The sequence below is a fragment of the Tachypleus tridentatus genome, chromosome 8 (assembly GCF_004210375.1).
Source record: "Tachypleus tridentatus isolate NWPU-2018 chromosome 8, ASM421037v1, whole genome shotgun sequence".
Lineage (NCBI taxonomy): Eukaryota > Metazoa > Arthropoda > Merostomata > Xiphosura > Limulidae > Tachypleus > Tachypleus tridentatus.
In genome coordinates, this window is record NC_134832.1 from 124,867,092 (window position 1) to 124,889,941 (window position 22,850).

Sequence of the window (22,850 nt, forward strand, 5' to 3'; positions counted from 1 at the left end):
AAGATGTGAAATTCAACTTCTCATGGGAAATCATCAAATTCAAACCTAATGCTTGATAGCACGAAATACTACACATTTAGATAGGAAAGAACAAAACACAGTAACCCAGCTTCTTATGAGAATATGGACAACAACTGATTTGGATTCTCATTTTTTCTTTGTTTTTTTTTAGTCCGCCAAGACCTAACAAAGAAACAAGAAGAAAATAAAGTTTAGAAATAATTTACAGAATAATCTAAAAAAAAACAACAAAGGATAGAATAAGTGTTTGACCTATAAGAATTAGTTGGAAAACATTGATATTTGATGGATAAAGTCCAAACAAGATAAACGCAATTGCTTTATTTAGTCACAGATCAATATACGTTGAGAAGAGATACTTCGTAGAAGTATGAGGGTAGTTGTAAAAATTAAACTTAACGAGTTTCATAACATATGATTTAGAGACATCGGCTCATACAGCTACAGATGAACTTTTTGTAACTACTTGATGGACAGGTTTTATGTATGCCAGAGGCATCTGTACATCCATCCTTGTCTGAAGTAAGTAGCGTTGTCTAAACGTTTATCCTAACTGACTGTTCTCAGAGTGAACATTGTGAGCTTGAGGAACAAATAACTCCTTGTAAAAGCGGCAGAGGTGATGCACAGGGGTACCCTCAGGAGGGAGGGCCCCGCAAGGCAGGAGGCAGTTGCTTCCCCTTCTGTTTTATACCCGTTTTTCGATTTAGAAACAATACACATAACTAAAATTTGTCATCTTTGCAGCTGTCTTTATTTAATGATTTCATAGTCTGTGTTTACAAGTTCCTTAATTTCCATCACTTCATGGCACTCTGCCTCAAAGGCAAGTTTGCGAACGTGTTCCTGCCTAGCTTACGTTCACTAGCTCGACTTGGACTGTTGAAGGCGTAATAACTTACGGTTGGGACGTGATCTTCTGTTCTCCACGTGGTAAGTAAAAACTGCACATAAAACTTTTATTAAGTATATATGTGTGTGCGTGTATGTGATAGTTTGGCGAATTGCTTTACTCTTTACAAGCTTTGATGATAGAATAATTTGATGCTCTAAAAACAAATGAATACCGTATCATTTGTCTTCCACAGAAAAGTTTCGAAACAAGGAACTGGCTCGCTGCCTCCCTTAACTATCGTGGACCGTTAAAATGCAAATACATCAAAAATCCTTTGCAATTTATGTATAAATATAAGTTTTTGATTGTTTGTTTTCGTGAAATGCCACGAGCCAGTAAGGTGGTTGTGACGGACCGACATTGATCCACTAAGTGGTGGTCGAAAAACACTGTTTTACTGTATATTAAGTAAAAGAGGTCAAGATTCAGATGTTTTATTAAGGAAAACACAACATTTACAATCATTGTAACAACATTGGACGAATTAAAGTCCCTAGTGTTGCGCATTTAATGTTGACTTGAAAATTATTAGCTATTTTTTGATATTTCACGATTCACAGATACTTCATTATTCAACTTATTCCTCACTCCCTTACTTCCGGATGGTTTAAGGCTTATAAACAACAAGCTTCAGGCAGGATCTTGTTTAGTGTATAATACTTTCATTCTTTATTGCATAAAAGCCTAAATTGTAAGCAAACTCTCAAACCTGATGTTCCTACAATGTCGACGTTGTCCTACAGTCAGTATTTTGTGGAATTTATTGTTGTTACTACCGTGTAGAACCGAATGTAACGCAGTCTCGAATATAAGGCGACCTTAATTTTGAAATACAAGTTTTCTCGTTTGTTCGTTTTCACTCCTTTTGAGCATTTATGCCTGTTATTTGATCCACAAGGAATCAATGTTTATATGATAACACCCAACTTTTAAGCACTTCCGAGTTAATCTCATAATCGGACTGATAAATAATTACATATTATTAAAAGAATTATCTCTACTGTGTGACTAATATGTATGGCGAGGATCCAAAATTGATGCATGAAGGCTGTGGAAACAATTATTTAATATCGTACAATATTATTCACTGTGTGTTCTGAACATACGTATATCATCTTTATTTAATACTGCGTTTGCGTGAAACAAGTGCAAACTACTAATTGTACAAAATTGCCTGTCTTGTTACAACATGATTTATATTTCAAAAAAGACACCATTGAAAGTAATTGTTATATTTTTTTGAATTTCGCGCAAACTTACACGATGGCTATCTGCGCTAGCCGTCCCTAATTTAGCAGTGTACAACTAGAGGGAAGACAGCTAGTCATCACCACCCACTGCCAACTCTTGCGCTACTCTTTTACAAACGACTAATCGGATTGATCGTAATATTATAACGCCCCCACGGCTGAAAGGGCGAGCATGTTTGGTGTGACGGGGATTCGGACCAGCGACTCTTAGATTACGAGTCAAACGCCTTAAGCCATCTGGCCATTTAAAGTAATTATAAATATTTCTAAAATTATAACCTTATTTAACCTTATTTATCCCCCCTACTGAAATTTAAAATGCCACCTCTAAGTAACTGAATATCATGCTTTTTGTGCAGTCCTTTTCTAGGCAAATGATATGCTCAAACTGTAAAAAAAAGTCTTGGTAATTAGTAGGACATCCAGTGATACAGCATTTACATAAAAGGAACATTTTAAAACACAAGAAAATACTCTATGAACATAATAGTTTCAAATAACCAACCTGACACATTTTTAGTTATGTGTTTCTATGATTTACGTAGTTTAATGCATTCATTTTTTGTGGACAAACGATCGAATTATTTTCTAGAAATAAACATAGCCGGAGCATCGTTGAAGGTTTCCAAATCAAAACAGACAGTACTAGATTCTTTTTACTAAACCATATAGCCTCACAAGCTGAACCAATAAGTTTAATATTTCGGAGTTTCTAGTATAATATTATTGCCTGTTGTACGTCTACGTAACTACTTCACACGGTGTGAATGGATGGATCATCATCAAGACTGGTGTAAAGAATCATTAGGTCCATGCCGAGGTACATACAGGTGTTCAGTTTTACAGTTGTCATGAGGGGTTTTTCACCAGTACTTTCAAATTTCCACCCAATTTAGTAAGGAGGTTCATTGGGTACACGGAGATATATATATAAATTTTTATTTTGCATTTTAACGTTTTTATGGGTTTTTTTATCACTATCTCGCCTGTATTAGATAGATTTTTCACCAAACTTGGAATGAAGGTTCACTGGGTCCATGTAAAGATACAAAAAAAAATTTCAGTTTTGCACTTTTCGTTTTGCAGTTTTAATTAATGGGCGTTTTATACCACAACTTTGTTCCCTATTAATGGTTGTTGTTGTTTAGAATTGAGCAAATAGCTTCACAATGAGGCTTTTTTTTTTAGCGTCGTACGTCCATAGACAAACCGCTGCGCCACTAGTGGAAACCCTATTGATGGATCTTCACCAAATTTGGTGTGATGCATTCTTGGACACATACAAAATTTCAGTTTTGGATTTTGCGATTCTTATGGCCATTTTTGGAAACGTTTACCACTAATTTGTTCCCTGTTGATGGATCTTCACCACATTTGACATGAAGATTTGTGTGGTTCTTGTGGAGATACATGAAAACTTGTGGTTTCTCATTTTGTGTTTTACTGTTTTTATGGATGTTTTGTTCTTTTTTTTCAATTATGTATAAGAGAAGCAACTTTCATTTCTTAAGATAATCATTCATTAATCATGAAATTACATATTTTCCCATCCATGAGATGAGTACTCAAGCTGTTATATATGTATATCTAACTTTAGCACTTTTACCAGTAATACTAAAGGAAATTTAAGCAGTATGTTTTACATTAGCTATTTTTTGATTGCTGAGTAAGGTAGAGTTCTGATCTCTCACTTATAACACCGTTCTTCCTTACTCTGCAAATCTTGACACCTCATTTCTTTTCACACCAGAGGGAAGACAGCTAGTCATTACCACCCGCTGCCCACTCTTGGGCTGCTCTTTTACCAAAGAATAGTGGGATTGACCGTCACATTATAACGCCCCATGTCTGAAAGGGGGGGGAAGCAAGTCCTGTGTAACTGGGAATAGAACCGGCGACCCTCGGATTATGAGTCGAGTGCCTTAACCACCTGGCCATAAGATATGATAATCGTGCCGAGTTACATGTTTTTCTTAACAAAACTATATCTTTAATTTCTTCAAGACAAAGCTAATTCACAATCAAGATTGTCAGGGTAAAACTACAGTTTGACCTAAGCAGCACTGGACATTAAATATGAAATGCCTGTTGATTTTAATGAATTAAAAGTATAATAACAAAAACTTCTAATAATAAAAAAGCCTTTCACACTAAAAATCGTGTTTTCCGTGTTCATCTATAAAATAGGTAATAATAACAACATACTTTCAACAAATTGTTTAGTTTCTTTACTAAACCTCCTCAGATATAAAACCCTTTTGTTGATACCTGAATATCTATTAACACAAAAAAAACTTGAGCAAGTTGCATTGAAGTGTTTGTGAGTAAGAAATAAAGACCTAAGCAATATAAAGTTATACAGGGAATGATTAGAAGTAAGCACAAAGCTACACAAGAGGATATGTGGGCTCTGCCCACCGTGCGTATCGAAACTCGACTTGTAGAACTCTAAGTTCGCAAACCTATCGGTGTGTTATTGAGGAGAAGTGTATTTAGCAAAGCCACATCGGACTATCTGCTCAACCAACTGATGGGAATCGAACCGCTGATTTTAGCGTTGTAATCTGGAGACATACCGCTGTACTAGCGGGGGGTTTGAGGAGAATGAGGAAATTCAAAAATGTCATAAGGCATTGATTGTCAGCGAAATATCGAGCTTTTAAAAAAATCACATATATTGCATATGACATTTCTAAGCCACGCCTAAAACCTACACAACTTTATAACAATTTGATTGAATTCTCGGAATGAGACCCTTGTCTCAAAAGCTTGAATAAAACTAAAAGTTTGACGTCACACTGAAGTAGAGAATGACGAAAGCACTTCTATTTTTTCACCTTCCCATGAACAAATTATACATGAAAATAAATAGTGGGAACACATTATAGATTGAAATAAATTACGGATGTAGATGTTTATCGATTTTCATGTGCATTAGTTTAGTTTTGTAGTCAAGGGCACTGTTGAAACAGGCACTATTTATCCATGACATAGAGAGAAAATCTATCTTGCAACTTGACCTTTTCCTGATACTAATGCCATCTACCGATACAGAATGTGAAGATTGAATTAAATAAAAGTATGTGTTTGTGTTTTTTTATAGCAAAGCCACATTGGGCTATCTGCTGAGTCCACCGAATGGAATCGAACCCCTGATTTTAGCGTATTAAGTCCGTAGATTAAATCAAAGTAATAACTTTACTTTCACTTTACTTTCCGTTTAAGTTCAGCTGTGTCTCACATATACTATAGTAAATTGACAAACAATGATTTATAAGCATAATAAAGTGGTTTCATTCTATGAAACACATTATATGTTTCGTCCGTCTTAGTTTAATGTAACAAAAATAACAGCAGATCAAGGATATATTAAACGCTAGGATAAACATTTTGAAAACTGCTAAAAGATCCAACGTCTACGAGTGAAACAAATTCTTGATGACGAGAAATCCGCTTGAAATAAAAATGTATCTCAGAATGGGTGGTATGGGTATTAACACTGTTATTGATGAACTTATCAAACGAACGTAACGATTGTATTAAGTATTCGTTACGTTACGTAAGTGTTGACATTGAATTTTAATCAAACTGTGTACATGAACAATTCTGTTGGAGTAGTGCCAGATATTTAAGGAGTTCGACTCTTAATCTGTGGGTCGCAGGTTCGAATTCCCGTCACATAAAACATGTTTGTACTTTAGCCGTGGGGGCGTTATAATGTTTCGATCAATCCCATTATTAGTTGGTAAAAGAGTAGTCCAAGAGTTGTCGGTGGGTGGTGATGACTAACTGCCTTCCCTCTAGTCTTACAATGTTAAATTAGGGACGGTTAGCTTTGTAGCTTTGAGCGAAATTCAAAACCAAATTGTTGGAGAGTCTTTTTATATTAACATTCCGCTACAAAAAAAAACAAAAAACAACTGTTTCTGCTCATGACCGGTTTTATATTTTTCAAATATAGTGAACAGTCTTTGTAAATTGATGTGTTTTGCACTGAAGACTTTAACTTTTATTTAAGCAAACTGAAGTTGTTAGTACGTGATGTGAAGTTGCATCTCATACGAATAATTTGTTTTTGAGTTTCTGCTAAGTACAGTGATCAACTGAGTATTCCATAGAATTTAATCTACTTCAAGAAACAAAATATGTTTGAGGCACATTTCAATCATGGAGATATGTTTATATATTTTTTCAATATTTGAATACTAATAATTTAAATACAATATTTATTTTTGAATGTGAACAAGAATAAAGTTTGTTATTCTTGGATATTCATCTTTATATTCTACTCTCGAAACAAGTGAATATTGTAAACTAGCTTTTTTAGAAGTTTAAAACACTTTAGTAGTTTTGTTCCTAAGGAACTTGAAGCAAATTTGTTTGCTTCATTCAGCTATAGTTAATGTTAGATATAGAAAATAACAGATAAAACAGAAACTTTTACTTTTAAAACTTCTAACATAAATTTAGGAAGTTTCAGAAGCTATATTAATTAAATACAAAAACTGAAAGATTAATAGAAGTATTTCGAGTCTCAGCAATGAAAATCATCTTGTATTCAAACCAGTCCTGAGCTACACGAGGCCTATCTGTGCTAGCCGTCCCTAATTCAGCAGTGTAAGTTGTTTGTTGTTTGTTTTGAATTTCGCACAAAGCTACTCGAGGGCTATCTGTGCTAGCCGTCCCTAATTTAGTAGTGTAATGACCGTAACATTATAATGCCCCCACGGCTGAAAGGGCGAGGATGTTTGGCGCGACGGGGATGCGCACCCGCGACCCTCAGATTGCGAGTCGCACGCCTTAACACGCTTGGCCATGCCGGGCCTCAGCAGTGTAAGACTAGAGAAAAAGCAGCTAGTGATTACCTCCTACCGCCTACTCTTGGGCTACTCTTTTCTCAACGAATAGTGGGATTGATTGTCATGGCTGTTTGGTGTGACAGAGAATCGAACCCGGGATCCTCACATTAGAAGTCGAGTGCCTTAACCACCTGTCCATGAAGGAAATTCAATTAAGATACTTAATAACCGTGTTTATGGGATTTCAAGCAATTATTCTAATTTCTTTAACAAAATAAACCGTTTTAACATTTTTTTTAAAACGTGACATTACTATTTTTATTAATAGTAATGTCAATGGAACACTGAATATGCTGAAAATTTTCAGAATAACCTGTTTCTGTGTTTTTCATTTTCATTTTAAAGTCGTGCTACTAAAAATCAGCAACATTTTCTACCTACAAAACTGCATATGTTTCTTATATGTAAGGAAAACTAGCATGGTCTAGTGGTTAGGGACGCTTTACTGTTAACGTGCAGGTCTCGAGTTCGAATTAAAGAGTAGCCAACAGATCACGGTGGGATCCCTCGCTAGTACAGAGGTAAGTCTATGGATTTATTTACAACGCTGAAATCAGATTTCCCTCGGTGGACTCAGCAGATAGCCCCAGGTGTCTTTGCTAAATGAAAACACACACAGATCGCGGGTGGGTAAATGGTGACAAGCTATATTCCACCTTACCTCTCACTTCAAAATTATCCCCCTTACCTCTTTCCGGATTTACAACGCTAGAAATCGCGTTTCCATACCATTGGTAGGCAGAGAACAAATAGCCTATTCTGCAGCTTTCCGGTTAAGTTGAAACAAAAAAATCTCGTTCCCATAGATAGGTCTAAAGTAGTTTTGAGCGACATTCATCAACAAAAGCAAATATGCAAGGTCTACCACTAGGTGGCTTTCAGGTCAGACAAAAGGACGTAGTTCTTAAAACGTTCTGAACGTGGCAGACATTTCTTGACAACTCTTAGAAAGCAGTGTACTTACCAGCAGTGTAATAAAGTGAATCGACCTGAATATTATGAACTTGGAAGCTTTCGGGTAAACGTTAATCTGAAACCAAAAGTGAATCAGCAGAATTCAACACTACCACATAAAATTGTAAGCATAATTAACCAGCCAAGTAAAGCACAGTATTAATGATCATAGCATCTTTTTTAAAAAGCAACGCTCATTTTATACCTATATTAGTCTTTGCAAGTAATTTAGTTTTCGTATTTCAATTGTTTGTCACAACTCTTTGACAAGTGTACGTGTACTCATAAGTACCAACAGAGAGTGTGGTAGGTGGCGAAAATAAACTTTATGCTGCGAAAAAAATAAACCTAAGAAATCGAGAAAATAATACACATAACTAAACGTCGTAAATATTAGTTCTTCTACAGAACGTTTCATACAAAAATTATTTACTGATGACTGCTCACCGGTCCCTAACCAGCAAATGTTTATTTACACGAAACTCAGTCTGAGTTGCTTTGATTAATTAATACGTTTCTAGTTTCGTGACTACTTATCCTTAAATATGTTATGAACAGGTTTTAAACATAAGTACTAAGTTCGACTACTTGGGACATGTGAAGGATAGAGATGATGACAGTAGTACAAACATGAAGTACGCCACCTAGACACAGTCATTACAATAATCTATTTTATATACGTACTTACATAACATGTAAGTTAAATTTTGACGTAACATAATGCGAACGATAATTAGCATATAGAAGGTCAATGAAAAAAAGACATAAATTAATCTTCCAATACTAAAACATTACCATAATAAGATCAACCATATGTATTTTAAAATCAGAATAATAGCAAAAATGTAACATAAATCTATATAAAAATAATGATGTATATGCTTACGCAGGTTTATATTTATTTATTTTGGAATTGCGCACAAAGCTACTCGAGAGTTATCTGTACTAGCCGTCCCTAATTTAGTAGTGTAAGACTAGAAAGAAGGCAGAGAGTCATCACAACCTACCGCCAACTCTTGGGCTACTCTTTTACCAACGAATAGTGTGATTGACTGTAACATTATAACGCCCCCACGGCTGAAAGGGCGAACATGTTTGGTGCGACCGGGATTCGAACCCGCGCCCCTCGGATTAGGAGTCGAACGCCTTAATACACTTGGCCAAGCCGGGCCTCTCTTAATTACTAAACTTATATCTGTAGAAAAAGAGGTGGCGTCTGCACACATTGTTCTTTGTTTTAAGTGCACATGCACGGGTCTTGGGATACAATTATCATTATTATATTTTTTCTGTGTGAAAGGGTTTTTACTGTAAAAGTGTTGCGCAGGGATGACGGAAATACCCTTCTTTTTTTTCAAAGTTTTTTTTTCTGTAAAAGAAAATTAATTGTGTAAAGAAATGAAACATATTTCAGTACAAAAAAAAAGAATTATTTAACTAATAGACCTAAACAAGTAAGGAGAAAAAAACCAGCCGAACCCTCTCGCTTAGGGATACTATCCTATTTCAAAATTCTTGTTTCATTCTAAGGAAATTCATCTTTTTTGTCGACTATTTCTTATCGATTTACAAATATAGATAACAGAAGCTTAAAGAAAACAATAAAATTTATATCTGTTTCTTTCTTATTACAGCAACATCAAACTATGAAGTAATCTTAAAAAGGCACTTAACCTGTAAAAGAATGAAACATGTTCAATGTGGACAGCGTTATCGTTGCTAAAAATCTTCTTTGGACCTTGTTCAGCACAAACTGCCTTATAAATGACACAAAACCTTGCCCTGATGGCAGACTTGAAGTCCAAATATTGAATGGGCAAGGTTGTGCAGTCAACAGTTACACAACCCCCTTGAAATATGTGGTCAGTTTCCGGTCAGTTACCTCTTTCTTTCTTTGTGAACCTGACGGTGACCGAAGAAGGTCGAAACGTTGTTCTCTCCTCTACATAAAAAAATTTCTCAACCCAAACGAGCCGTTTTAACATATATAGAAGTTTATTTGGCTTTAGTCTCAGCAAAAGCAAGCTTATTGACTCAGATTCTAAAATGGCCAGGAATTGAGAAAAACAGTAGTGACACCAAAAGATTTCGCAGTTTTTGAAGACCTAAGGAAGTCAATATATACATATATATACATTATATGTTGGTAAATTCCTTCGCTTTTACATAATATACAGCAAATTATGTTGCATTAATTCGGCAATGAACATAGAACCCTGTGAGGAAACCACGAAAGCACATACTGTCACCAGACTGAAAACCAAATGCAACAGTAGGAAAAGAATAGAGAGTCAAAAATTGTTCGTTTAAAAGTTATCAGTACTTCCAGTAAGGAATATCTGATTTATTTGGGTGGCTTAACCCAAATATCACAAAGCTGCAGTGGGATGGACTGATTACTGAAATCAACAACAGCATCATCCAATAACAGGCTTACCTCTGTTAACTGTGTTTGGATAATAATGATAAAAGTAGGAATAGCAGATCATCTTTATGCAAAGAGCGTAACAAAAGGCAATGAGGCATCAAAACAAACTGCTACGCAGGATATTATGGTTGTAAATGCAGCACAGCAACGTACTACAAAGAAAGCTGCTATTGTTCAATCTCTGACCTAGAAAAATTCAGAAAGCCTGAGTGCAGAGCCAAAGCCAATAATGGCGCACAAGATTCGTCTTCTCTACAGAGTTCTTGGCCAAGGTGTAGACAAGAAATCCATTCTCCAGTTTGAATTGAATAAGAGCACAATAGATGTTGAGAAAAGAGCACATTCATCTCTCCCTGAGGCGGAACGAAACAAAGGGTGTTCAGTGCCTCCGTTCATTTACCTTTAAGAGGTGTTATAAGTATAATAAAAATTATTTTATTCCAAAAGTCTCCTCAGAATTTTATCTCATTCATCATGGTAATTTGTGCATATCCTAGAGGGGACCGTGGATCAAGATGCAATCCTCATCTCATGCAAATGGTTTTAGATTATGAGGACTCGAAATTGCTCCACTCACACAAATTATTGAAGGCAATTTATAGCTACCACTCAATATACTTTAAACTGATTAATCAACAGAAAGTCTACAATTTATCAACTTTTAGAGGAAGTTGTTTAGTGATGTTTGAATCTTAATGTTAAAAAAGCGTGGCACTTAAGACACCATCTTGAGGGGCTCCAGGTCCCTCTCTGAAGTATTCACAGTGTGTTGATCCCACACGAACTTTGAATAACCTCTCATCTAAAATAAAAAGGGGAAATTGACATTCAACCACAAGAGGTTTTTGAAATGCTGAGTCTTCATGTGAGTTTATAAGTTGTGAGTTTAGAAACAAGATACCTCCTTTTGAAAAAGGTTTCCCTGGCTGATGTCGTCAATGAAATTAACCGGTCTTCAGAAAATCGTTTCTTGTAGGAATCACTTGTCCCACGTTCGACCTGTCCTCAGATTCTAGATTTCTCCTCGTGATAACTCTCAGTAAATACGGTTCATAACTCCTGTGTTTCTATGTTATAACTTAAATTTTATTTAATTGTATTTAATGTGTTCCCGCTTTATCCAGATCTTTTTTACTCTTCTCAGCGTTTGTAGTAACATAGTTTCACATATATACTATATTGTTTTATCACAATGAGACAAAAAATACTCAAGAACACGAAAAAATTAAGAAAAGTTTAGAAATGTTGAAGTGCTTGTAGCAAAAATACGTATTTACAAAGGAGGAATTTTGAAAATAAAAACTTCAGGGAATAACAATAATGACTTGAAATAGTAAAATTGAAAAAAAAATCACATAAATTGTGTGTAACTCTACTTGTCTACCGCACTAAACTTTATGCCGAATATTTAAATAATCTGGTAAACTTCTCGGAACAAGACCTTTTCCTTAAAAGTTATCAAAGGCTAAAGCACGAGGCTATATTAAAGTTGGAGATGACGCAGCACTTTTGTTTTTTGTATTCACATATGGTTAAGCTGTAAATTTAGGGATTTACAATACCAAAATCAGGAGTTTGATTCTCTGCGGTGGACAGAGCGCAGATAGTCATAAAGCAAATTACAAATTAAATTTAAATTACTAGTAAAGACTTTTTTTTCTATTTTAATGCGGATAGTGTACATTTTTGGCCTTTTTTGTTTGCTTGTGATACTGTAGAAGACATAACCGTATATATAAGGCTCTGTCAGGTTGGTTTGTTTGGAACTAAGCACCAAGCTATACAACAGGCTATCTGTGTTCTACCCACCAATAGTATCAAACCCGGTTTCTAGCGATGTGAGTTCGCAGGCATACTGCTGTACCACTGGAGTGCGGCTCTGATAGGGACACACACACACTTGTCTTTGTTTGCATGTATAAAGCATAAAGTATTGTGTCTCTCCGTCATCTAACTACTCCTTGTTCGCTGAGCCAATCTCAACTAAACTTTGTAGAATGATAGTATGGAACAAGGGACACGTTAATGAGGGTTATAACTCCTCCACCAGATTATTCCTGTTATTGAGGAATCATTATCTTTGCCATAAGTTAACGTTAACAATATTTATAAATGGCGCTATGTTCTTACACCAAAAAAAGAACTTTATTAAATTTTCTATAAAGCAACATAAACATAGTGTGAGGAAGAGCACATACTATCGCTCTCTATGGAGGAATGCAATGAAAACAAAATGGCTGCCACTATTCGAATACAACATAAAATCAGTTAAACTTCCTACTCCAACAGCCACCGTAAGGCTGGTATGAAGAGCTGTTTCTTGTGTTATACCCACTTTTTACTTTGTCTCGTAATCTTTCTTCTACGGTCCGTAACACATTTCTACCGCCAATGACCGTCAATTAATTAATCACGTGGAACATTGTGGAAAGACAAAGAAAATTGGCTGTTAAAATTGAGTAACAGAAAGCACCCATACTGTTACTATTTTTATCACTACCTCTTCCTAGAAAGGCACCCTGAATATCACACCACACAGCACATATTATATCTAAAGTATATTCGTATTTAAAGTTTATGAAAAACATTTGATAAGGTAATAATAAATACTGTAAAAATATGTTATAAATGAAGATTGTGAAAATTACGATTTCTTTGTTATTTATTACAGCAATCACCCACATATTTGTTAAGTTCATAACCCGGACATAAGACACTCAGCTTATATTAAATATAATCAAAATGTGTAGATAGCTTCGCAACTTCATTTTCACTGTTTTACTTGCTAGTGCCATCTACTGGCACGCAGAGTAAGGATCGCCCCCAAGTTTGTTCGGTTTTTTTTTTGTCCTTACACAGGTAATAGTGTAATAACCGTCTGCTTTAGAACGAGTAGTAAAGATCGAAAGCTTGCGTTCCATAACTTATTATACGTATATAGCTGAACCACAACTTTTAACATTCGAACAACAACTTTATATGCACGAGATACTTCAACGTGACATTCAGCCGTGACTCGTGTGTATTAATTATCAAGTGTTCAACAAGCGTACTTGTAAACGACAGCTTATTTTAAAACTTGTTTTGATACGTTAAAGTTAAGTAGACATCCAGTATTAATGTTCTGCTATGGATAAAAAATATTTGTTATTAAATACCTTGAAAATAGCTCTTTTCGTAGATAAGATAACAAAACAATTGAGTACAACTCTTCTTTGCTTTTATCTTCTGACGATAAAAAAGCAATGCATTTTAGATGTAAACGCAAATGCTATTCTTTATTAGTTTGCTCGCTCACGTGCAAAGAAATATTAGTGTTAGTGACTTACGAGGTTTTTAGTTTATTGTGATAGCAACAGAGTTTACTAACGTCTTAAAATTACGTCTTTACGTTCATGAAACACATTAATTTAAACTGATATGAGGGGCATGTTAGTTTTAAAAGCAAAAAAATGCACGCCAGATATTCAGTTCTCATAATTCATTTAATCTTCGTTTTGACACCTTTTTATGAGTGGTTTTGCCTTGTACATTCATACACAGTATCCCAAAATTAACAATGCATTTCTTGTTTCAAGTCTGCTAATCCCCCTAGTCAAACACGAATACATTTTGACCATACACTGAAATCATTACTAATGGTGTGTAAGTAATGGATATAATTAAAGGTTGTTTACTTAAAGCATTCTAAGCATAAACTGGTATTACAATACAGAAGAAACCGTTTTCAATTGTTTCATTAAAATAAATAAAAGTATGTAGCTGATAGTCAATAAACGGAACAGCCATTAGTTCATAAATGTGGCATGGCCAGGTTTGTTTGTTTGTTTTGAATTTCGCACAAAGCTATTCGAGGGCTATCTTTGCTAGCCATCCCTCATTTAGCAGTGCAAGACTAGAGGGAAGGCAGCTTGGCCATGCCGGGCCTACTTTAAACGGATTAGTTTCAAATAATTGTCGCGAGTAGGATCGAAGACTGTATATGTTGCTATTTAGGAGTGTTTGATTGTCGCGAGTAGGATCGAAGACTGTATATGTTGCTATTTAGGAGTGTTTGATTGTCGCGAGTAGGATCGAAGACTGTATATGTTGCTATTTAGGAGTGTTTGTGTTTTCTTATAGCAAAGCCACCTCGGGTTATCTGCTGAGCCCATCGAGGCGAATCGAACCCCTGATTTTAGCATTGTAAATCCGAAGACATACCGCTGTACTAGCGGGGGGCACTATAAAGGAGACTTTGAAACCATTATCGTGATAAAGTAAACGAAAAAAGATTGGCCATTACCCTAAAATACAATAAAGAAATATCGATATATTTCCTACAATGTCAGACGCAATTGCTTTAACTTTTCCCTGGCATGAAGGCAAAAAATAGTAACAGCATCTAATTCTCATCTATATGCAAAACGTGTAGCTCAATAAAGTATGAACACACAATGTATGGTGAGATGGTGTAGCGGTGATCAGAAATACATAGCATATTGAAAAGAAAGATAAAATGTAGTGGAAGTTTGAAGAACGAAAAACAAAATCTTCGCTGGATAATCCGGTCTTCTAATGACGTCCAAGGTCTAGCATCTTCAACACAGAATCCTAGCCGAAGTGGACATCAGAGGTCCGTTGTCCGGCCTAGATTGTATGAGGGCACAATACATCTTGAGCATAGAACACCTGTTCCCTGATGAAACATGAAAAGGAAGCAGGTGGTGTTTAGCGTCATTGTACTCTTGAGCTGGTTGAGGAGTGAAATAAGAGCAAGATTAAATGTATTTCAGAACGGTTGGTATGAGTTTTAACACTTTTATTGATAAGCATAGTATGAGTATTAACACTTTTATTGATAAGCATGGTATGAGTATTATCCCTTTTATTGATAAGCATGGTATGAGTATTATCCATTTTATTGATAAGCATGGTATGAGTTTTAACACTTTTATTGATAAGCATAGTATGAGTATTAACACTTTTATTGATAAGCATGGTATGAGTATTAACACTTTTATTGATAAGCATGGTATGAGTATTAACACTTTTATTGATAAGCATAGTATGAGTATTAACACTTTTATTGATAAGCATGGTATGAGTATTAACACTTTTATTGATAAGCATGGTATGAGTTTTAACACTTTTATTGATAAGCATAGTATGAGTATTAACACTTTTATTGATAAGCATGGTATGAGTATTAACACTTTTATTGATAAGCATGGTATGAGTTTTAACACTTTTATTGATAAGCATAGTATGAGTATTAACACTTTTATTGATAAGCATGGTATGAGTATTATCCATTTTATTGATAAGCATGGTATGAGTATTAACACTTTTATTGATAAGCATGGTATGAGTTTTAACACTTTTATTGATAAGCATGGTATGAGTATTATCCATTTTATTGATAAGCATGATATGAGTATTAACACTTTTATTGATAAGCATAGTATGAGTATTAACACTTTTATTGATAAGCATGGTATGAGTATTAACACTTTTATTGATAAGCATGGTATGAGTATTAACACTTTTATTGATAAGCATGGTATGAGTATTAACACTTTTATTGATAAGCATGGTATGAGTATTAACACTTTTATTGATAAGCATGGTATGAGTATTAACACTTTTATTGATAAGCATGATATGAATATTAACACTTTTATTGATAAGCATGGTATGAGTATTAACACTTTTATTGATAAGCAGCGAACAAAATTTCGACCTTATTAGGTCATCTTTGTTAACCTGAAGACGATCTAGGAATGGCGAAACGTTGTTCACTGTTTATCAGTAAAAGTGATAATACCCATATCAGCCGTTCTGAGATACATTTTTATTTCAATTTGGTTTCTCGTTATCAATAAAAGTCATTTTACTGTCAGAGAGTTTTAAGAACTTTGTTTCAGCCACCAGGAAAATGTATTCGCCCTCCAGAAGGAGTTCAGGATCAGTTTCAATTAGTAGTAAAAATTGCTTGCAAATGGTTTTAGATGAACGAAAATGTGAAACAGTTAGCAGTAGTTCACTCATATAATTTATTGAGAACCATTTGGAGCTGCCACTCAATGTAATTCATACCTGATGAGCAATAGGAATTCTTAAATCATCTACATAGTGGCAGTGTTTGCAGCTGTAAAAGGAAATTGTTTATTGGTAGCTTTGTCTTGATTGTTAAACGTATGGCACTCAAGACACAGTCCTGGCAGTTTTACACAATAGGCTGATATGTACTTCAGTGGGAACAAGTAGAAGAATCAAACTGCTGACAGTGGAAACGTTATTGGACATAGCACAGATAGCATGTTATGTAACTTTGTGCTCCAAAACAAATAAAAACTTAACATGTGATGAATAAATCCAATTTATAATATTTTGGAATACCCTTACTTTAATTCATCATATAATTTTATGTTATAAATTCAATAAAACCTATTTTATTATATTTGTCATGAGACAATAGTGTTGTGCTTATTACGTCTTTAAGCACTACACCGTTTCTTTAGTCCCTTAAGTATTAGAAGAATGTGTAATAAGTAGGATTACAACCAAAAAGTATTTTTTATATCCATTGCCAGATACGCGTTACGCTTAATCCAGAGCTCTTCAGGGCGGTTGATATTTTAAAATGTTGTAGGCCTAATTCTAAGGTCTTGTGACAAACATAATTGTAACCATTCTTGGTCGTCTGGTAAAAGGCGTATACTCGATAAAACCTCTTATCGTCTTACCACAGCAAACTTGACAAAGTATGAAAGGTAACTTATATTTTTGTCAAGTGATAATTAAGTTCTATGTAACAGTTGCAAACTTCTTCGAGCGAGTTTTCTAAGCATCCTGTACGATCAGTCAATGTGATTTGCTTATGTACGCTAGACAGATGATTGACAACCACATAACTGTAATCATAGCGCAATACCGAGATTTGCAGGGAAACTTGTGCTTCCATTTGTTTATGGTTAAACACAAAGCTGCACAATGAGTTATCTGTGCTCTGCCGACCATGGTTTTCAGCCTCCACAACGAACATAAATTATTATGGCAAAACGTTTTCAAGTATTTTAGGCTGCTAACAGTTGAAACATGCGAGTGAAATAGAAATATAAGGCCTGACCATACAAATCAAATAACTCTGCCTTAATATTTGCAAGTGGATGTTGTACAGCAAGCATTAAAATAAGAAACATATTTGGTCCACATATTTCATTACTTTCCTTGGAGATATTCCTGAGTGCTGATTCTTCTTGAATAGAGAATCTATTGAGAATCTTCAGTTTGTGAATGTTAAGTAAAATCTTTTTCGTCCGTAACTCCTCTTGAGCATGGCGATTAACTACAATGGCTGTCTCCTTAATAGTTTTCAAATTCCAGATTAATTCACTCTACTGTGATTGAGATTTTCGACAACAGGTCTCTGAATTTTAACTTCTTAACTCAATTTGGTGAGCTAGCAAGTTTCCTAAACCTCTTTTGATTAAAAAAAAAAAAACATCGCTGAAATACACTTTCCTGACAGAACATATAATATTGGAAAACTCGTTACAGAAATTATTAGACATGTCGAGAGTATATTGGTAGCCTTCTGTTCATGGTTGTTTAACAATGATTCTTTTGTTTTTATCACCCCTAAAAGAATGAATCAGTATCAATTGATTCTATCCACTATAGCGTCCAACAAAAGAACACACTACACTGTCCAAATGGGACATCGTAGCAAAGCTATGGTTTCGTAGGCATTATACGCAAATACCAGCATCGATATATAATGTCCACAACACCCACTGGGAACGTCCAATACTGGCACTAACTGACTCCAACTACAATGGACAAGCCACTTGACCCTAGGAAGACATCCCAAGGCCACCCATCTAAGGAAATTCAAGACCAAGGTGGCGCGTTCAACTATTCCAGACACCATTCAGCCTTCAGGATTCTCTCCAGCCCCTTAGGAGTCGTCATGCATAGAAAACACATCACTGAAAGTCAGTTGTACAGGCAAAATATTCCTTGGAAGGTCTCACCAGCTACAGGAATCCATATTATGTTAATATAATATTTGTTTTAACACAAATATAAGCAATAGGTTATCTGTGCTCTGTTTACTGTGGGAATCAAATCTTAGAATTTTAACGTCGTAATTCTGTAAACTTACCGCTGACCTCCAGGGTACTGTTGTTCGTATTGTCTTTTATAACATTAACTCAACTTGTACTTATACAGATCAGAACCGGTTTATTCTATATGTTGTTCCAACCATCACATTGAAGATCCAGTGTGTGTGCTTTTTCAACTTTCATTCACACTACTGTAACGGTCTGAAATGAATCCGCCGCTAGAATCAGGTTTCAACAACAAAAACACAATTCATTCAAACAACATTTAGAAAAAAATTCAGCACAGTTAATAAACAAATGCCTTGTCAGGACTTCACACCAATATTAATATATAGTTTATCATAAATATTAATAAATCAATAATAATGCAACCAGGTAAAAGAATCTGAAAGAGAAAACATTACAGCAATTACGATATTGAAAAATCACCTTTCGATAACTATCGTGTGATTAATTCTCTCTCTTAATGACGTTTCTAGCAGGTATGACATATTTACTGACGCGACATATCAAGAGACAGTATATATTACTGGTTTCCTATAGCTGGTATACTATAAACCTCGGACGTTATAACTGTGGTCAACGCTTATTGATCAGGAACTTTAGATATTTGATCTGGAATGTTTATAAATTTCGAACATTGCAAACCGTTTAACTTCAGTAAGTTCAAGTCGGACATAAGTATTTTTACGAAATCATTATATAACTTCATCGGTCTGAAAACTCCACGTATAACTGGCGAACAACAAAGAAGAGCACAGAACTAGCTATGTCCCTGTTAAGTGAACTGTACTTATATCAACTCAAAATTAATTCGCTCATGGCGAACCCTCGATAAGATATCCAGACTAGATAAAAGACTCAATATTGTTTGTAAAACTTTTGTATAGAAATCATTATTTGTAATAACCATTATTATAAATTGTATCATTGTTTCTATTTTAAAATATATTTTTATTAGAAAGAAAACTGTTTATCACTCTTTTCGGCAAATATAAATTTGACACATATCGGCATTTAATTAACTTCTAAGTTTATCACTTAACTCAGTTTCAGGCTATTTCAAATTGTAATACGTAACACAGGATATTTATTCAGAGAGTGGGTCACGAAAGCATAGCCTCATGAGATAATAAATTTCCATACTCTTCTGCTACATTAATAGTATCTGTACATCACCGCTAGGGAAGCTGGTGTCAGTTTCATCATACATGCACGTGCACTTACTCAAAATACAAAAGATAATGTACATGATGAGATAGCGTTTTAATGAAAGAAAAGAGCCATAGATAACCTAAACGATAGAAGGAAATAATAAATGAATGACAAACACAACCATAATTATAAAAAAAAACAACATAATTTGCTATCTCACATCACCATCAAACGTTTTTTGAATTCTGCATGTAGTAAAGCGAAGACGTTTATGTTGGGCTAGAACCAGAACAGCTAATGGAACTTCGTGAAAGGCAGTTGATCAGTAAGGCTTTTTCTACGTTCAGTAGTGTGCACGTGCTACGAACTGCTATTGTGCGTGGGAATTCTTATTAAAGCCATATCGAGCTGTCTGCACTATCCACCGAGGGGAATCGAACCCCTGATTTTAGCGTTGTAAATCTGAAGATTCACCGATGTCCCACCGTGAGGCCGTACTGCTCATACCAACAACTTTCAAACTTTTTTTTTTTTTTTTTTTTTTGCTGTTTGTTGTCACATATTGAATAAATCTTGGAAAATGCGTAGAGTTGAGAAGAAAAAATTGCTTAATGATACTGAAGCAGTGTGTAACCCTGAAAAGTTAATGTCAAACACATTCAAATTAGCTGTTTACTTTCATTTTCATTTATATTCTACGTCTAGTACAAAAATATATCTACTGTTAGTTTGATATTTAAAAACACGAGCCTTTGTTAATTTTTATGCGCCAAATTATTTTAACGTTATTTGTAATTATTCAAGTGATTATTCATTATTGTAGTACCGAAGACCTTCATCTTCCAACAATATATCGCCCTTTCAGCCGTGGGGGTGTTATAATGCAACGGTCAATCCCACTATTCGTTGTTAAAAGAGTAGCCCAAGAGTTGGGGGTGGGTGGTGATGACTAGCTGCCTTCCCTCTAGTCTTACACTGCTAAATTAGGAACGGCTAGCACAGATAGCCCTTGTGTCGCTTTGTGTGAAATTAAAAAACAAACAAACAATCCAACGATATAAAACTGAAATTCTCCCATATTTATCATGGCGTATTTATTAGCAAAAGATAGTTTTTAATGACATTATTCCTATTCGTTTTTTTACTAAATTATTTGTTATACGCTTCACCGTATTTCGTTCTATACATTCCGAATCAGAAAAATACAAACTGCAGTTTTGATTCTACCCGGGGGCATAGAGTTTTTACACCCGATGGAGGGGATAATTTTTGCAACCACTTATGTGGACTGTTCAATTTACAAATTGGTAATCTCTGATTACGTGAACCTGAAAGCTGTAAACATGCAGTCACAGAGTAATCTTGTTGCCACGATACTTGCATGTATACTTAGGCCTACTGACTGATACTTACGAACTATCGCTTGGATCGAAAAGCTTAGAAGCACGCTTATATTAAAGATGTACATTTCGGCTACTGAAAGAGCCTACATCTAGGCCTAATTGTGTAATTTGATTGGTAATAACACGAGAATCACAAGAACAAACACACAATTTGTAGGCCTGTGATGCAATAAAACAATTCAACAGACCAAACTGTAGGGGAGATGATAGTATGCACCACACATCATACACCGTACAGGGTCTACGCCCCTGATTCTACCAATTCTGTACGCCTTGTTTTGGTCACAGAAATTATATTTTTACTGTTTCCTGTCGAGTGTTGGAAAGCTAGTGCTATCTAGTAACAATAACTGGAACTATTTATAATTCTTTTTTCCCTTCGTAAGTAATATCACTGTACATAAAACTTATTTATTGGTTTAAACCATTAAGAAAAAGTTCAGAAATCTAAGAACTGGCCACCGATGCTGCGTGTTGACTGCAGGCCTAGACCGTAATATGTCACTTTTGTTGGTTTGAGTAAACAAATTCATTGCATTCATCACATGGTTCCGCGGAGCTCGGAAGGAAAAATGGAAAACATTTTAATCTGAACGACTTATTATCTCCTGCCCAAACGGTATTAAAGTTCACGAACGATCTAGATATTCTAAGACAACTTTCGTAAACTATACGGCATCACCACATTAGAAGTTCCTTTGAAACTATACCTTACAACATTATGAATATTTGACAAACATCAACAACACCAATTAGATATGTTTGTATATTGTTAATCACACAGATATACGATAGGCTATATGTCTGTACCCACCACCGTTGTCGAAATCCGATTTTCGGCATTATAAGCCTTCACAGTTTTCACTGAGATACTGGGTGATTTGAATGAGCATACTGATTTTACAATAACTCCAAAGAGTATAATTTTACCACAAGAACCTCTTAGTTTTGGTAAGTATAATATTGTAATTTTGAAAAGTTTAATTTAATGCCAAGATATATTAAGTTAATGTTTCCATTAAAATATTGACTTATACGTACAACTTCCATAATTCGAGGTCAACGGTCTTCCACTTCTGTGCTAACAAAATTAAAGCAGCTGCAGTTTGAAAATCTTTCATGGATGCTATGAAAAGTGGAAATGGATTGCTCATAAAACGATTAATTTGTACAGTATCATTGTTCCCAATGGCACTCTCCAGTGTTAAAATAGACCAGAATTTGAAAAAAAAAAATGTCCAAAAATGTATAAGCATTTGTGACTTGAGGTCCAACAGTCTCTGGCTAAAGTATAGACTCTAGGTCCGTAATACAGCTTATATAAAATAATGGCATGATTGATTTCGAGCACAGAACATCAATTCATTTCCAAACAGGTGGAAGATATGACAGAGAGGATATTCAGAGACCATGTACAGCTGTTTGTTTGATTGTAATTGAGCACAAATCTACACAATGGGCTACCTGTGCTCTGCCCACCACAAGTATTGAAACCCAGTTTCCAGCATCGTAAGGCCACAGCCATACCACTGTATCACTGGTGAATAGATACACAACTGATATTGAGCTGCCGATAAGTTGAGAATGGTCAGCTTCTGGTCAAAGATACGTCCCATAAATAGTTTTTCTTGATGTAGCATTTAGACTGTTAATGGTGTTTCTCTCATACTCAAAGAACTAAGTGAAGACACTTTGCAACTGCCACTCAACATATCTCACATTCAATGACCAACAAGAAATCTAAAGTAATCGACACAGAAACTGTTTGCAAAAT

At 35.1% G+C, this 22,850-nt stretch overlaps 1 long non-coding RNA gene across 1 annotated transcript; it reads left to right on the forward strand.

Moving 5' to 3' along the window:
• The first annotated feature begins 586 nt into the window (after positions 1 to 586).
• Positions 587 to 10,853, forward strand: LOC143223417 (uncharacterized). The gene is made up of 2 exons (XR_013012905.1): positions 587 to 954; positions 9,614 to 10,853. It is a non-coding gene; the product is annotated as an uncharacterized LOC143223417 (long non-coding RNA).
• The last annotated feature ends 11,997 nt before the right edge of the window (positions 10,854 to 22,850 follow it).